This window comes from Panthera onca, chromosome B2 (assembly GCF_046562875.1).
Source record: "Panthera onca isolate mPanOnc1 chromosome B2, mPanOnc1 haplotype 2, whole genome shotgun sequence".
In the NCBI taxonomy this organism is placed as follows: domain Eukaryota; kingdom Metazoa; phylum Chordata; class Mammalia; order Carnivora; family Felidae; genus Panthera; species Panthera onca.
The window spans coordinates 143,906,744-143,921,713 of record NC_138343.1 but is presented as its reverse complement, the minus strand read 5'-3'; the positions used below and the strand labels follow the sequence as shown (position 1 = coordinate 143,921,713).

At 45.3% G+C, this 14,970-nt stretch overlaps 1 protein-coding gene across 6 annotated transcripts in view; it reads left to right on the top strand.

Annotated features, from left to right (window-relative positions):
* The window catches only part of AGPAT4 (1-acylglycerol-3-phosphate O-acyltransferase 4), a 127,269-nt gene that overhangs the window by 19,977 nt on the left and 92,322 nt on the right, over positions 1–14,970 (top strand). The window contains exon 2 of one of the 6 annotated variants that reach the window (XM_060617048.3): positions 8,235–8,476. The exons of the other annotated variants lie outside the window; for them this stretch is intronic. The gene's annotated coding sequence lies outside the window, so the exon portion shown is untranslated. The remainder of the gene's footprint in view (positions 1–8,234; positions 8,477–14,970) is intronic. 6 annotated transcript variants of the gene reach the window in all.

The following is a 14,970-nucleotide window of genomic DNA, read 5'->3' as shown; positions in this document are numbered from 1 at the left end:
ACCAAAAATAACAATTAATCAAACAAGTGCCTGGCTTGGAAAGAGGATTCACCCATCCTCGGGCGACCCAAACTGTCACTGGCTGTTGCCCATGACTCCCTTCAGTTTTCCCTGTTTCCCAGATGCCCTGTGGTTTGCCTGTGTCCCAGGATACCGTGCGGTTCTGTGTCCCAGGATGTTCTGTGGGTTCCCTGTGCCCCAGGATGCTTTGCGGTTTACTTGTGTCTCTGGTCTCCCTTTGTACTGTGTCCTAGGCTGTCAGTCCTTCAGCAGGAAGTGGCCCAGAGGCCTTGCGAGGCTTTACTGTCCCCGCTATTCCTGGATGCATTCCTGATGTGGGTTCTGGAGATGCACCAGTTAAGACCACGACCTAAGCTCCCTGCTGTGCTAGGGTTTCCATTCCCTAATCTCTAATGGTAGTGTGTCCCTTTACAAATCTAAACAATTTGCCTCTCTGCTTTTGTTTTTACTTCCTTCCACAGAATCCATCGTATAGGTAGCTAAGTATATCAGAACTGGCAGTGGCCTTACAGGTAGTGAGAGTACTTCTTGGGTCTTTGGATGGGCAAAGGAAGGCCCAGGCAGCGGCTTCTGCATTCACCTTGGTTCCCCTCACTCCCAGCTGAGGTTATGTCGGCATGAGTGTAGTTCCAAGGTACAGCTTCCTGATTTCCTATGGATTTTTAACTAGTGATTGGAAAAGGCTGGTCTGTGACTCAGTAACAGTTGCTGCCTCTGAGAGAGGAAAATAGCATCTGGTGGCAGGGCCAGGAAGAAAGAGCACTCAGGGCTTTGTCCCTACCCCCCAGTGACGTGATGGGGCCAGTCACCTGACTGTCTCGATGGCCAATGTTTCATCTAGAAAATGAGTAGTCGGAGTATTGACCCCTGCAGTCTCTTTTTATTGGTATTTAATAGATGAAATTATAGTATGAATTAATGGAATAGGAAGGGTCTTTCAATAAATGCCTTGGATACAACTGGTGAAATATTTGGAAAGAGACCCACTTAGCTCTTCACGGACTATCATAGCCCAAAATAAATGTCAGCTATAGATTAACCAGTTAAAAATAAAATTAATTCTGGACCATAATATTTAAATAAAAATTCTAATAAGCATTAAAAAATAAAAAATAAAATAAATTAATCCTGGAAAAACAGTGACATGTGTTTTGTGCCGTTTGAAAAGTGAGGGTAGAAGGACAAACTTTCTAAGTGTAAACTTTATGAAAGAAATCACTGTTCTTCACAATAATTTAAAGCCCCAATGAGCTAAAAATAGAAGCCAACTAGAAAAATGGTCATTCTAAATGGAATAGGAAGATGTTATTCTCCTTAATAGATGAAAAGCTCTTAAAAATCAATGTGCAAGAGATAAATGGGCAAAAAATTAAAAGGCAAGTCATGAAGAAAAAGCCATAGTTTAATAAATGTTAAAGAATATCCAGCTTTACTTGTCACTCCAAAAATTAAAACAATGCGACACACTTTTAATGTATGAAGAGCGAGTCTGGTTTTTGTTGTTTTTAGATGAGAATTTTTATTGTTGACATAAATGTGATAAAATGGGTATTTTTGTATTTTGCTGCTAAGAACATAAGTATCCACAAAACTTTTGGAAAATGATTTGGCAATATTTGCCAGATACCTTAAACTTTTATTCCTTGAACCCAGATATCCTATATGTTCTAAAGACCTAACTCAAGGTTCAGAAGAAAAGTTATGCCTGAAATTATTAATCATGGCTTTAGTATTAAAAAGGCAAAAAGAAGTCTAAATATACAACGATGAGGCAGTAAGGTAATAATCATGATGTGCCCAGTATAAGTACTAGACAAGTTATACTGTGATATTTGGACACATTGAAAATGATCTCACTAAAGCTTAACAAAAGGGCATATAAAACTGATTCGACCTAAGAGTTCAACATATTTAAAAACAAAAAAGGCGTCTGCCTTTTTATGGTAAGTTCTACCTAACAAAGAAAAAAAGAAAAAAGGAAAAAAGCCTATGCATTCACCAAAGACTGAAAGAAAATAAACCAAAATGTCAGTGACAGTTTTAGGTGCTAAAATTTCTACATTTTAGAACTTGACAAATTTTTATATAATGAATGTGAATTACTGTTATAATGGAGGAGAATTATCTTTAAAAATATCCATGACTATGGCTTAGTGACTTGCATAGAGCATATAGTTTCCTTTACTTTTATCAGATTGGTATTTTAATAGAAGAGTTTTTGTTTAAAAAAAAAAACAAAACAAAACCAGTCCGCTCTGGTCCCCAACCAACATCTGAGCTCCCCTACTGGAGTTCAAGTAGGTAATTTGCTTTCATTTTGAGTTATTTTCATGTCAGTTTGATATATTGCCTCATGCAATTTTAGCATTTGTAAAAGAGAATTCTATGCTTGTTACACGCGATGTGATGGGTTAGGGAGCAATCATGGGGGGTTATCTGCATGGCTTTTGCAAGGAGAATAAATTGTTGGGTCATCTGACCTGTGCTTAATTTAATGGGAAAGAAACCTAGGACTTTATCAGTTCATGCTTTCGCTTTTGCACTTTGCTTCTGACGATCCGGAGTTATTGGTATAAAGATTAAATTATATTAGATCGTCTAGAGATTCCGATTGAGTCACCATTTATGGTGTATCTACTTATTCTGTAAGAAGTGGAAGGGGTGGGGGCGCCTGGGTGGCTCAGTCGGTTAAGCGGCCGACTTCGGCTCAGGTCATGATCTCGTGGTCCGTGAGTTCGAGCCCCGCGTTGGGCTCTGTGCTGACAGCTCAGAGCCTAGAGCCTGTTTCAGATTCTGTGTCTCCCTCTCTCTGACCCTCCCCCGTTCATGCTCTGTCTCTGTCTCAAAAATAAATAAACGTTAAAAAAAAAATTTAAAAAAAAAAAAAAGAAGGGGAAGGGGTGGAGGTTCCTCCTGAGCCTGGAAATATTACTCTTTAGTTTTATTTTAAAGTTTAGTTTTATTGTGTTTAGTTTTATTGTGTTTAGTTTTATTGTAAAAAGCTTTAGTTTATTGTGCACAGTGCTGACCCACATAAGACACAGGGGCTCTGTAACAATCCCCTGTGCTTACCTTCAGAAGTCTAATGCAGTGGTATAAAGTTATAACAATAAATACGAATCAATGAATTTCTAACTGAATGGATGAATGAGTAGCTTTGTGGACAACCTAATGCATGAATGGAGTTATCAATGGATTAATGAATGTTTGCACGGGTCCAAGAATATCTGTCCTGGATTCTACTGAACAGAAGTTGAAAAGAACATACCTGCTTTCACGAAGCATCCTCTGTTCCGGAGCTTTGTGACAAAAGGAGAAAAAGAAAGGGAGAGAGAGGAGGCCCACTTCATGTTTTATCACTGCTGTTATTAATGAAACTTTTCGAGGAATAGCCAGTCTGTAATGACCTCAAAAGCATTGTTCCTGTCTGAGTACTTCAATATTCTGTGGTCATATTTCAGACCTATCTAGAAACAAGGATACTGTAAGTCAACTTATTTTGGGCCCTCACAGCCAGCATTTCTGTCTTCAATAAATGATTCATGTCAGGAAAGCATTTAAGTGCTTTTGTTTTCTAATAAGTCCCTCTTCGGGTCCATTATGCATGAATCCAGTCGGGGAAATTGCCTGGGTTCATTGACATCACTTTATGAAAATCAAAGAAATGAAAGATTTAAAATCCAGCCTTATTGATCTCCCACCTTCCACACACTTCTTACCAGAAAAGAAGAGTTGGCCACAACAGGGCCTCCAAGAACTCAAGGGTCAAGTGTGCTTAACCAACAGTGAGGAACCCGCCAGAGAAAAGAGCCCATTTACTGGTGTCTGAGACACAGAAGAAAAAGGCCACTTGCTTATTTTGCCCGGAGTTACCGCCTCTGAGCAGACCCTCACAGAACCTACCCACCTTGAAATAAGCCCCATTGATCCTGACAGAATGAGTGGAGGGCTTCTTTCAAGCTCAACTCCCTGGTAGGGACCCCAGGGCATTAATGCTATGGCAGTTCCTATGAATCAGAAGCACTGTGGTTGACAGCATGTAGACTAGTGTCCCCATTTCCCATTTTCTGAGCCACACAATTGGGTTTGACAGAGCCTTTGCTCATCCCTTACCTCACTGAACTCTCCCACCACCCTTCTACGTGGCCAGTGAATCTGTCATATTCAATTGACAGATGACCAAGCTGAAATTCCTGGAGGCCAATGGCCAGGTTGATGCAGACACACAGACGGGCAAGAGTCAAACCCAGACCCGAGTCAATACTGGTGCTTCCCTTTCTGTACTTATGTTGTGGACCACTGGTAGAGTCATGATTTCTACCTTCCCAAAGAGAATTCTAGTCCGGTTGATACATGCCAGGGCAAGGTAAGTTCCCAGTGTATCGCCCCCGGCACCCCCTGTATTTGCACCAAGTTAACTATTGTGTACAGGAGCATCCCATGTCCACGTGGTTTTGTTACATAGCCCTCAAGCTTTGGTTCCCTATCACTTCACATCTTCTTGGTTTTCTCACTTCATATCTAATGCTCAGAACTCCCCCAGGACTGGCAGTTTGGGCATTTGTCTGAGGCTGGTGACCTCTGTTGGTTACAGGCCCTGTTTACCTGGCTACAGACAATGTTTTGTCCTGTGCGTAACGGCGAAGAGTCATGACTCCTAATGAGCTGTTGACCCAGACAGACTAGGTGGGCTAGGCCAGAATAAGTGAAGAGATTTGTGCGATCTTATCAACTTTACTGGAAAAACAATGCCAGAGAATGTGCTTGGCTATCTCTGGTGATTCAGTACTAGTGTCCTCATAGTTTCCTGGCCTGGCCATTCCCAGACCATGTGTCGTCTGGCCAAACTGAAGCCTGCTTTAAGGTTAGAGCTTCTAAATACTGAAAAGATTAGAGTTGTACCACTCTCTCAATGGGTACTGAGAGTGGAAATATTAAATTATAAAATAAATTTAAGGAAATTTCTGATGAAATTTTACATTTTGCCCTAAGTCTTAATTTAATTTAATTTTTTAAGTAGGCTTCATGCCCAGTGCAGAGCCCAACACAGGGCTCGAACTCACAACCCTTGAGATCAAGACCTGAGCTGAGATCAAGAGTCAAATGCTTAACTGACTGAGCCACCCAGGTGCCCCGCCACAAGTCTTAATTTTAAAGGCTTTCTATTATTATTATTATTATTATTATTATTATTATTATTTTACCTATTTTGAAACATTAAAGGTCAGATTTTATGAAAAAAATTTAGGCGCCATGATTTGCTGATGACCTAAGCACCTGTCTGTCTGCACCAGTAAGTTGTCCCCAACCTCACCCTGTTCAGAAGTCAGCCCCCTGCAAATTGCTTCCTGGTGGACACAGACACATCTATTATCTGCTCCCTCTTATATATATGTATATCTATCTTGTGTGTGTGTATATATATATATATATATACCTTGTATATATGTGTGTGTGTGTGTGTGTGTGTGTGTGTGTGTGTGTCCTTAGCTTCTTATTGCAAGGCTCCAGGGAAATGCTGTGACATTCCAAGGGCACCAAGATGACTGTGGTCTTAATTTTGTCAATATTGGTTTTTGTTTCTCTTCCACGGTGTAAAAGCAAGTCGCGTATCGTACGTCCAACTTACTCCTTCCATGCAGTTTATATAGATAACTCACTGGTATCGTCCATCGTTTTGAAGAGAGCTTCAGAACCAATGGTTTTGAACTATCTTACTTGAGGAGAGGAATGAGGACCGAATCATTTAACTAAAACTTGTGAGTGGACTTTGGGGGGTCTTACAAGTCACCTCACCTCGTCCTGGAGTGTGTGGGGGTCAGAAAAAACAAATGTGCACACGAGGAATCTTACTAAAACAAACAGGAGAAATGGATTAGGAGAACTGCAGAGTGGAAAGGCTAGTAAGAAAAGATGGTGGACGGTTTGGGGTCGTGGGTAAAGCAGCTGAGGGAGGAGGAGACACGCCCGGGCCGCCGGTACCAAGGAGCTGCTTCATGCGGGCCTGAGCTTGGCGCTTTCTTTCTATACATTGGCGCAGGTCAGCGTCCCACGATTCCTGGAAGGAGGGGATTATTACCTCCATTACACAGACACGGATACTGAGGCTGAGATGACGAGGCCAAGGTCATGCAGTTAGGAAGTGGGGAGTTAAACCCAGCATCTCTCTGCAGAGCTTCTCCATCTCTGGTTTGGCCACCCGGCTTTGTCACGGCCCATGTGGGAAGGGGAGAAGGAGGCACTGGAAGACCGCAGTCCTGACCACGTTGCCTTGGTGACAGTGGGACTAGAGTAGGAGGTGGTTTATACGCCGAATAAAGCTCTTTTCTCGTTTTTGGTGCCAGCTGGTGCTGCATCGAACTCGCGCCTGCTTCAGTAGGCCCAGGGCTGGTCCCGGGCCATTTCCCCACTTGGAGAGACCTGAGGGGCTAACTGCTCCCTCCTGTTTCCACCGTCACAGGTAGATTACTGGACCGATGGCCACCGATCTGCCACAACAAGAGTGGTGATGAAGAACCAACAATTTGCGTTCAACATCCATCTTGCTTTCGTTCTGTATTTGAAAAGGCTTCATTATTAATTGGAATATTCTTATTTAAAGCAGAAATGTCCATGTTTCCTGAATGGGAAGATTAGTGTTCCCCCATTTCATTTCAGTTTTTGGTTTCATGATACTGGATCTTGGGGAAACTTCCAGAACTGGAACATAATTTCACAATGCATTTTCCACAGAGTACCTAGTAAAATAGTTCACACATTCTTGGTTGCTGGAAATGCAACCCAGCAGCTAGCTCCTCGGACTGCCCAAACGCCGTGAAGTCATGGCCCCCTGTACCCTGTGACCGTGAGAGAGCTGGATTGGGGTGTAGAAATGGCAGGCATTGTTCTGGAAGGAGGGTGTTCCTGAGGGCTGGGCAGGACCGACTGGCGGGGCAGTAGCTCAAAACTCATGATCTCCCCAGTGTCAGAAATGGGACCATGAACTGAAAATATGGAATGGTGCTATGAAGGCCCAAGTTCATGTGCAGTCCAGCTACCTCAGCTGTGTCAAAGCAGCATAATATCACTCAGGGCACGAGTTTGGATTTTAGACATTTATTCACTCTTTGACCTTTGCATAGTCTAACTGCTTAGGCTAGCTAAATCCCTGTTTCCTCATCTATAAAATGGGGATAATAATACCTTCCATGGTAGGCTTTTGTGACGGTGACTGAGATAATGTGTGTGAAACATTCAGTGTGCTGATCCTCACTGCGCTGATTACTACTCAGAAAATCTCATGTTTAACTCTGGACATTTTAATCTTGTAGTCATTACTGCTACAAAAGGCCTTAGAGAATATCTAATTAAATTTCCTTCTATCTTTGTTCTTTTCTCATAAAAAGGTACCTAGGGTATCCATCGGTGTTTATCTCGGAGTCTTGGTTTCCTTGGATTGGACAGAAAAGCTCTTCAGAATGTGTTTTGCTCTTATAAGCTACTCAGAATCAACTATTAAATATAAACTCAGAAGCCTCAATTTTCTATAGACCTAAGTTTTTATCATCCTAAAATTAGACTTTGGAGAAAGGCTCGGTGTTATTTATTAGAGGACGTAATGAAAACCTTGAGTATGATTTATGACTCCTTCGGAGCTTGGTTTGTTTTAATGGACATCATGTACGGTACAGGGATATTGAACAGAGGACTGGTCCATAAAATTTTAACATAAGCTAATTTTAATAGGCTTCTCTGCGAAACCATTCGATGGGGATCATTTTTTTAATTGAGGAGTATTTTAGTTACAGATGGTCCCAGAGACAGTTAAATTCAGTCTAGAACACTTTCTCTCCTGTTTTGTTTTGGGCCTTGGGCCAGTCTAACGCGCAGGAATCCAAAAACTAAATTTATCCTTGTTTGTCAGGACTAAGCCCTAAGTGGAAGCCTCAGGCTTCCACAAGGTAGTCGCTGCCCTTTTGGAGATTTCTGCTAAATCCATTCACCCTCACGGGGCACGCAGAATCTGAACGTTCCAAGAGCAGAACATACCTCACTCGTTTCCCCCTGGGACTACATCCGTGTCCCTTTCCTCCAGGGCCACCACCACTGGCCCCGGGCATTCTGTGCTCTACCGACCGAAAATACTGGTCCAGAGACAAAATTCACCAGCTAGCTGCACGTTAGTCCGTGTTACTCTCCACCAACCCTTAAGTTTTCTTTTTCTTTCCATCCAGTTGACCATGCCCCTTTGAGAGTCCTCTCTGTACATGGGAGCTGAGGAAGAGAGGATCTCCTTAATCACTCTTGAGGAGACCCCACTGAAATGACCGGAAAACCTGAGTTGTGAGGACATACATTTCCTGTATTAGAATCAGAGACTGTTCTGTCTGTCAAAGATCTTGGAGCTCGCCTACTCACTGTCTTCCTAAGGAAGAAAATGCTAAAGCAGTAGTGAGGCCATCCCAACAGACTCCAGGTTGGCTGACGTGTCTAAGTGTGGGATGTGTGTATGTGTGTGTGTGTGTTTGTGTGTGTATATAACAAATAACTGTTAGTGTTTTCGTAAGGCGTTCTTGGCTTCCAGTACGTTTTCTATACTTGATTTTAATGTGATTATTATTTATATATGTGTATGTATAGATATGATTCGGGGTCCTTTAGCTCTTAATACATTGAAAATGTATCCATTTCACTATAAACCTATTACAGTGATACTTAAATTGTGTGGGTTTGCCATAATTCACTTAATTGTTTCCACATGTGGAAATGTAAGCAGTTTCTAATTTTAGGTGCTTATAAATAATGCTTGCTGAATATCTTCAGGCAGAGAGAATAGTCTAAAAGTTAATTTTGTCCTTAAGAGTGTTTCCCAGAAGTTGGTTACGAGATTGAGCGGTACGAAGACGTTTCAGGGCTTTGTACGCGTGTCAAGTTGCTTTTCTAAAAAGACTGAGCGGTTGTTCTCACAAGGAGGGTGAGAGTCCCACTTCCCTTCAAGTCTTTCAGAATGTATTATTATTTTAGTTTGGAATGTAAAAAAAAAAAAAAAAAGGTTCTGTTTGTTTAGTATTTGCATTTCTCGTATCTTCTTTCTGCTTTGTGACCTGTTCTGGTGCTTGGAGTTAAAAGAGCCTAAAATGAGGGGTTGTTTTGATTTCAGTGATGATACTACATTGGTCACGGGTATTATTTTAGCAATTCCACTTGGACTGATTTCTTTGGAGGAACGTTTTGCTTCTTCTAAAACCCTGCCCTGGCTCGGCGCTGTAATAAGTGTGACAAACAAGCCAAACCCCGAGAAACAAGCTACTGAAGGACTTAAACCCGTTTCAGACTCCTTCTCTCTTCCTGCCTGAGCCTGAAGGTCGTGCTTATTTAATGGTTTCAGAGTAGTGAGGAAGGCAGAGGACCTAAGTCTTCACGAAGTCTCTTCTATCTGTCGCCTTATTCGAATGCTTTCCATCGAAGCTCTCTGTGCGCACTTAGAGGAGGATGCAGTTTGAATTCTCTCCTGGGGACATTCCCAGCTTTCTTTATTTGCTTATGTTTCCACTGCCGGAGGCTGGGCAACGTGTGGCGCCATCTGCTTGACCGAGCTGAAGTGGCTCAGGAGCCCCGCGGGGCCCCGCTCGGCTGCTGGGGTGCTCAGGGCTGCTGGGGTGTGCAGGGCTGCTGGGGTGCGCACGGCTGCTGGGGTGCGTGTGGCTGCTGGGGTGCATGCGGCTGCTGGGGTGTGCTGGGCTGGGGTGCGCAGGGCTGCTGGGGTGCACGCGGCTGCTGGGGTGCCTTGGCTGCTGGGGTGCCTTGGCTGCTGGGGTGCACAGGGCTGCTGGGTGTGCAGGGCTACTGGGGTGCCCTCGGCTGCTGGGGTGCATGCAGCTGCTGGGGTGCACAGGGCTGCTGGGGTGCCCTCGGCTGCTGGGGTGCACGTGGCTGCTGGGTGTGCAGGGCTGCTGGGGTGCGCCTGGCTGCTGGGGGGGGTTGTTGTGCAGGGCTGCTGGGGTGCCCTTGGCTGCTGGGGTGTATGCGGCTGCTGGGGTGCACAGGGCTGCTGGGGTGCGCAGGGCTGCTGGGGTGCCCTCGGCTGCTGGGGTGCACGCAGCTGCTGGGGTGCACAGGGCTGCTGGGGTGCCCTCGGCTGCTGGGGTGCACGTGGCTGCTGGGTGTGCAGGGCTGCTGGGGTGCGCCTGGCTGCTGGGGGGGGTTGTTGTGCAGGGCTGCTGGGGTGCCCTCGGCTGCTGGGGTGCGCAGGGCTGCTGGGGTGCCCTCGGCTGCTGGGGTGCACGCAGCTGCTGGGGTGCACAGGGCTGCTGGGGTGCCCTCGGCTGCTGGGGTGCACGTGGCTGCTGGGTGTACAGGGCTGCTGGGGGGGGTTGTTGTGCAGGGCTGCTGGGGTGCGCGTGGCTTCTAGGGTGCGCTTGGCTGCTGGGGCGCACGGCCACTCCTCTCCTCGGTGTCTGCTCAGTTCCTTGCTGGGAATGCTGCGTGGGAAACGCAGCGTCCCCGAAAGCACGGCCCGGCTCGGACTGCCTTCCTTCTGGGGTCCGCTTCTCCAACTCCACACTTGGGAAGATTATTCCTCAGTGAAGAAGGTGAAGAGCCGCGAGCTCTCGTGAACGCATCGTTTCCCGTCTCTGAGTCACCGACGGAAAAGTAGAGGTTACAATGAAAACAAACGGGGGAGGAAATGTTTTCACACGCTTGGAGGTAAATTCAGGAAAATGTCAGGCTCTAGATACGTAGTGAGAAGGGAAACTAAGTCGATTTCTATCTCTCTGCTTTCCCAGAAATGCTAAAATCACATTTCTTAGCTGCGCCCCTTTGCCTCTTTATTTGCTCGCCACGAGAAGAAAAATCTCCCACTATTTGGGCGCCGCCTATGTGGCAGGCGTTCCGGAAAGTGTTTCAAATGCGTTATTATCTGAGCCCCACGGCCGCCTGGTGTTGAAGGTATTGCTCTGATTTCACAGACACGGAAGGAACTTCCGTAGCTGCCGATGGGCTGAGCCTGGATTTCTAGCCAGAGCTGCCGGACTCGCAATGGCCCCTTAACCTTCCCTGTTCCCAACTTCCTCCCAGGCACCTGTGCTGGGATGCAGGGTGGCATCCAGCCTCCACACGGTCAGAGCCTGGATTCTCACCTTGGCGCCCTCCTGACAGGGGGTGTGTCCTTCTCATCAGGTCTATAGGCAGCACACTTGTTCTGCCTCGACGACCTGGGCTGTCTCCCCTTCTGCATCACACGGGCTCCGTCATCTGACCACAAGGAATCGCAATGCAGGCCGGGATCGGGTCCCTTCTTCTGTCCAGGGGAGGAAGAGCTCATCTCATTCTAAGAAAAGAGGAATAAAACAGGAGAAAAGAAACCGCCAGAATTCTTCCACCCAAAATTAGCCACTATTAATAGACAGCCATGAATATAGAAATAGACAGAGATGTGAATGATATAAATATACACATTATTATTTTACAAATCTGAATCATGCTTCTTTGTTACCGTTTTTCACTCAGTGTCTTCTCATATTCTTCAAGGGCCTATACCAGCTCGTTTAATGCCTCTGTTACACAATTGGTTCATGGTCGCTCAACGTCCCCCATGTGTATGACCCCAGGTCTCTCCCTTCCTTGGATGAACAGCTTCTTTACTTCCCAGTGGCACTTCAGGAGATTCCTTCCATTGAATAAGAGCCCTCCTCCAACATTAATGGCAGCTTTTTCAAACAGCTGTGAGCCGATTTAACAGACTCGTGGGCAACAATGTGCCCTCAAGGACTGCCAGAGACTTTTTCAAATGATGAGTTAAGTTCAAACTCTGCTAAACATCAGTAGCTGGGAAATGAAGGTAATGTGGAGTAAACTATCCTCCTTGAACCTATTATCCTCCTTGAACCTTGATTCCTGGTGACAGGAGCTTTCTGTCTATGTTTACACTGCTGGTTCAGGAATTTTCAGGTGATGGGTCGGACTCTACCTTCTGAAAAATCCAAATAATGTATACAGGTTGGGTTTTCTGGCATTTTTCCCTGTTCTCTACGATTTCTCTTTAAAATGTCTTCATGTTTCAGGGGCACCTGGGTGGCTCAGGCAGTTAAGCGGACGACTCTAGATTTCGGCTCAGGTCATAATCTCACAGTTCTTGACATTGAGCCCCAGGTTGGGCTCTGTGCTGAGTGTGGAGTCTGCTTGGGATTCTCCGTCTCCCACTCTCTCCTTCTCTCTCCCTCTCTCTCTCTCCCTCCCTCTTTGCCCCTCCCCTGCTCGCACTCACCGTCTCTCTGTCTCTCAAAATAAATAAGTAAAACTTTAAAAAAATGTTTTCTTGTTCCGGCAATCCCTCCTACATGTTACCTGCATTCCCTGGGTTGTGACTGGTCTGGGCTTCAATATCTGGCAAGACCCCTGCTCCTGTTCTCAGCACAGCCAGCTTGTGCGCCAAGCCCCAGTCATGTCACCTCTCCCCTCTGTCCCCTCCTCAAAGATGACCTGGGCTGGATTTACCTTCGTGAACATGACGGAAGGGGCTTTACCTCATGAGCCTGGAGTCAGCTCTCGGGGCCTGTGGGCGAGTGCCAGGGAGGGGCCCACGGACTGGGTTAAAGGCCACTTGGGAGCCCCTGATGTGCCGTCCACACTCTGCCCTGTGCAAGAATCCCAACCAGACCATGGCAGCATCTCGTTTGGGCTTTCAGGCACATAGGTTCTTCATCATTGCCCTTGATGATAAGAAATATCTTTGCTCACAGCAGTATGACAGAGAAACAGCTTCATGGTTATTTGTTGATTTACAAACTCCATAAATTACTTGTTCTGACAGTCTGTGAAATAAAATTCTTTGTCATTTCCTTGCTTCGTATAAGCTGCTGAAGTGAATTTGCTGGAAAGTTTCTTCCCCTAACGTTCTAGGTAGTCACGCATCTGAAAGGGAAGTAGGCAAAGTATTTTTAACTGCTTTCTCCACTGGTCAGATATTTCTATCATCTCTCCTCAGTGGGGCACCGAATTGGCTGATGACCACATTCAAAAAAAGCTGTTCCTTATTCAGTATGGGTAGGGTGGCCCCCCAAACTTCCATCTGGAATAAACTTAAGACACACAACACATATTTACCCAACAGATACCTCCTTAAATGATTTAGCCTTGTGTCTTTTTATTACTAATCAGCTCTGAGACTAAGTCAGTCAAATTGTTTAACAAACTCATGGCACCTGCCAGCCTTGTTCTTCTTCAGGCAGTTCTTTGGCTAGTCTTTTATTTTGCTCTTGCCTATAAATTTGAGAATCGGTTTAGGTTAAAAAAAAAAAAAAAGAAAAACAATAGTCTCTTTGGAATTTTGATCCCTCTTTACAGATAGAGAAACTGAGATTCAGAAGGGTTACTTTACCTGAAGGCACATGACCAGTAAGAGGTACAGCAGAGGTTCCAACCCAGACAATTGGACCCAAGCCCACGCTCGGCCACCACACTAGTCTAGGAAGAGAATTTGAGGAAGTGTGTGCAAAACCAAAGCAACCAAGGCCCGCCTGCCTGTGATTCCCCCTTAAACATCACCAGTATTACATAGACTCCTGCTTCGTGCGGTACTAGCGAAGGTTTTACTTGAGGGCATGGTGGTTCCTGGTCTTCTACAAGGAAAAAAAATCTTCCATGTTCTTTGTAATGTCCTACTATTGACTGGAAGTCGAGGAAGGCAGCATTTAATTCCCTGCGTTTCCAAAGTCCATTATCTTCCTTTTCTTAGTGTTAAGTCAGCATAGCAAAGGATTTGCAAAATACTTCACACGTACTAGATCGTAGAAACCTAGGGAAGAATCCTCCTTCTTTTGGCCAGATTGTCTGGAAGCTTTTAGTGGCTCATCTAGGGACAGTGAATAAAGCGCATGAATATTCAACATCATCCTGTAACTGCTGCCACACTGTAAACCAACGTACATCACTCCTCTTTATGTGGCTCCTAAAAGTCAAGTGCATTGAAAGGGGGCTGCCAGCTTAATGCCTGCTCACTAGAGAGAGACTGAGTGTGTTGGAACCAAGTGTGTCTTAAGGAGTTTGACAACCTGGAGATGTTTGTGGGAAAAGCTACCTGGGAAAGGTCAGAGACATGATGCATCAATCAGTCCCCGCAGACCCTTGGCTTTGTGCCAGAGAGCAGGGCTTCTGGGGGGGTCGGGTGTCTCAGCTGACTCCAGAGAAATCAGCCCCAACGTTACTTTCCACTTCCCCCTACCAGAAACATATGGAAACCATGCGGGAGTACCGTGTACCTTCCAGATCATCTAAGCAAGTGTAAATGTTCTAGAGGAACACACCTTATGTCTGTCCTGCTGCCCACGGCCATCTTCAAAACCAGTCTGGGTGACCAGAAGCAAGTCCCATTCCCCACTCTGAATATAGCTTGTGATTTTGAACTCCACTGAAGGCTGCGCTCGTTTTTGCCTTTGGGGTCATCTCTGAGCTGCTCCGCAGAGCCCAAGAGAGCTCCCCAGCTCCCACCCCGGGAACAAAGCAGCCCAGGCAGGTGCACAAGAAAGAACTTGGAGATAAGACAGAGACCTATGATTAGTTATGGGCTGTGACAACCTTAGGCAAGTCACCCAACCTGTGAGTCATCTCAGTTTCTTATTCTGAAGAATGGGATAATAATAATACTCTTCTCATTAGATTCATGGGAAACTTAGAATGATATAATAGATGTGAAACTATTATGTAGATTTTTTGGTGTTATTAACAAAGACTGATCTCTCCACTATTACTGTTGGAGGGTTTATGCTAAGTTTGGGCTGCTTCTAGAGAAGTTTGCAGTGAGATCCTGCTTCCAGGAGAACCAGGCTGCTGTGCGTGACTGCCTCAGCTTTCTTCCTTTTGCCATCAGAGTATTTGAAACTCCTGCCTTCACGCTTGCCCTCAAAGGCTTTTTTTGCCACACTGTAAAGTCATATCATTATTCCATTTTGGGGTCGGAGACTGATTACC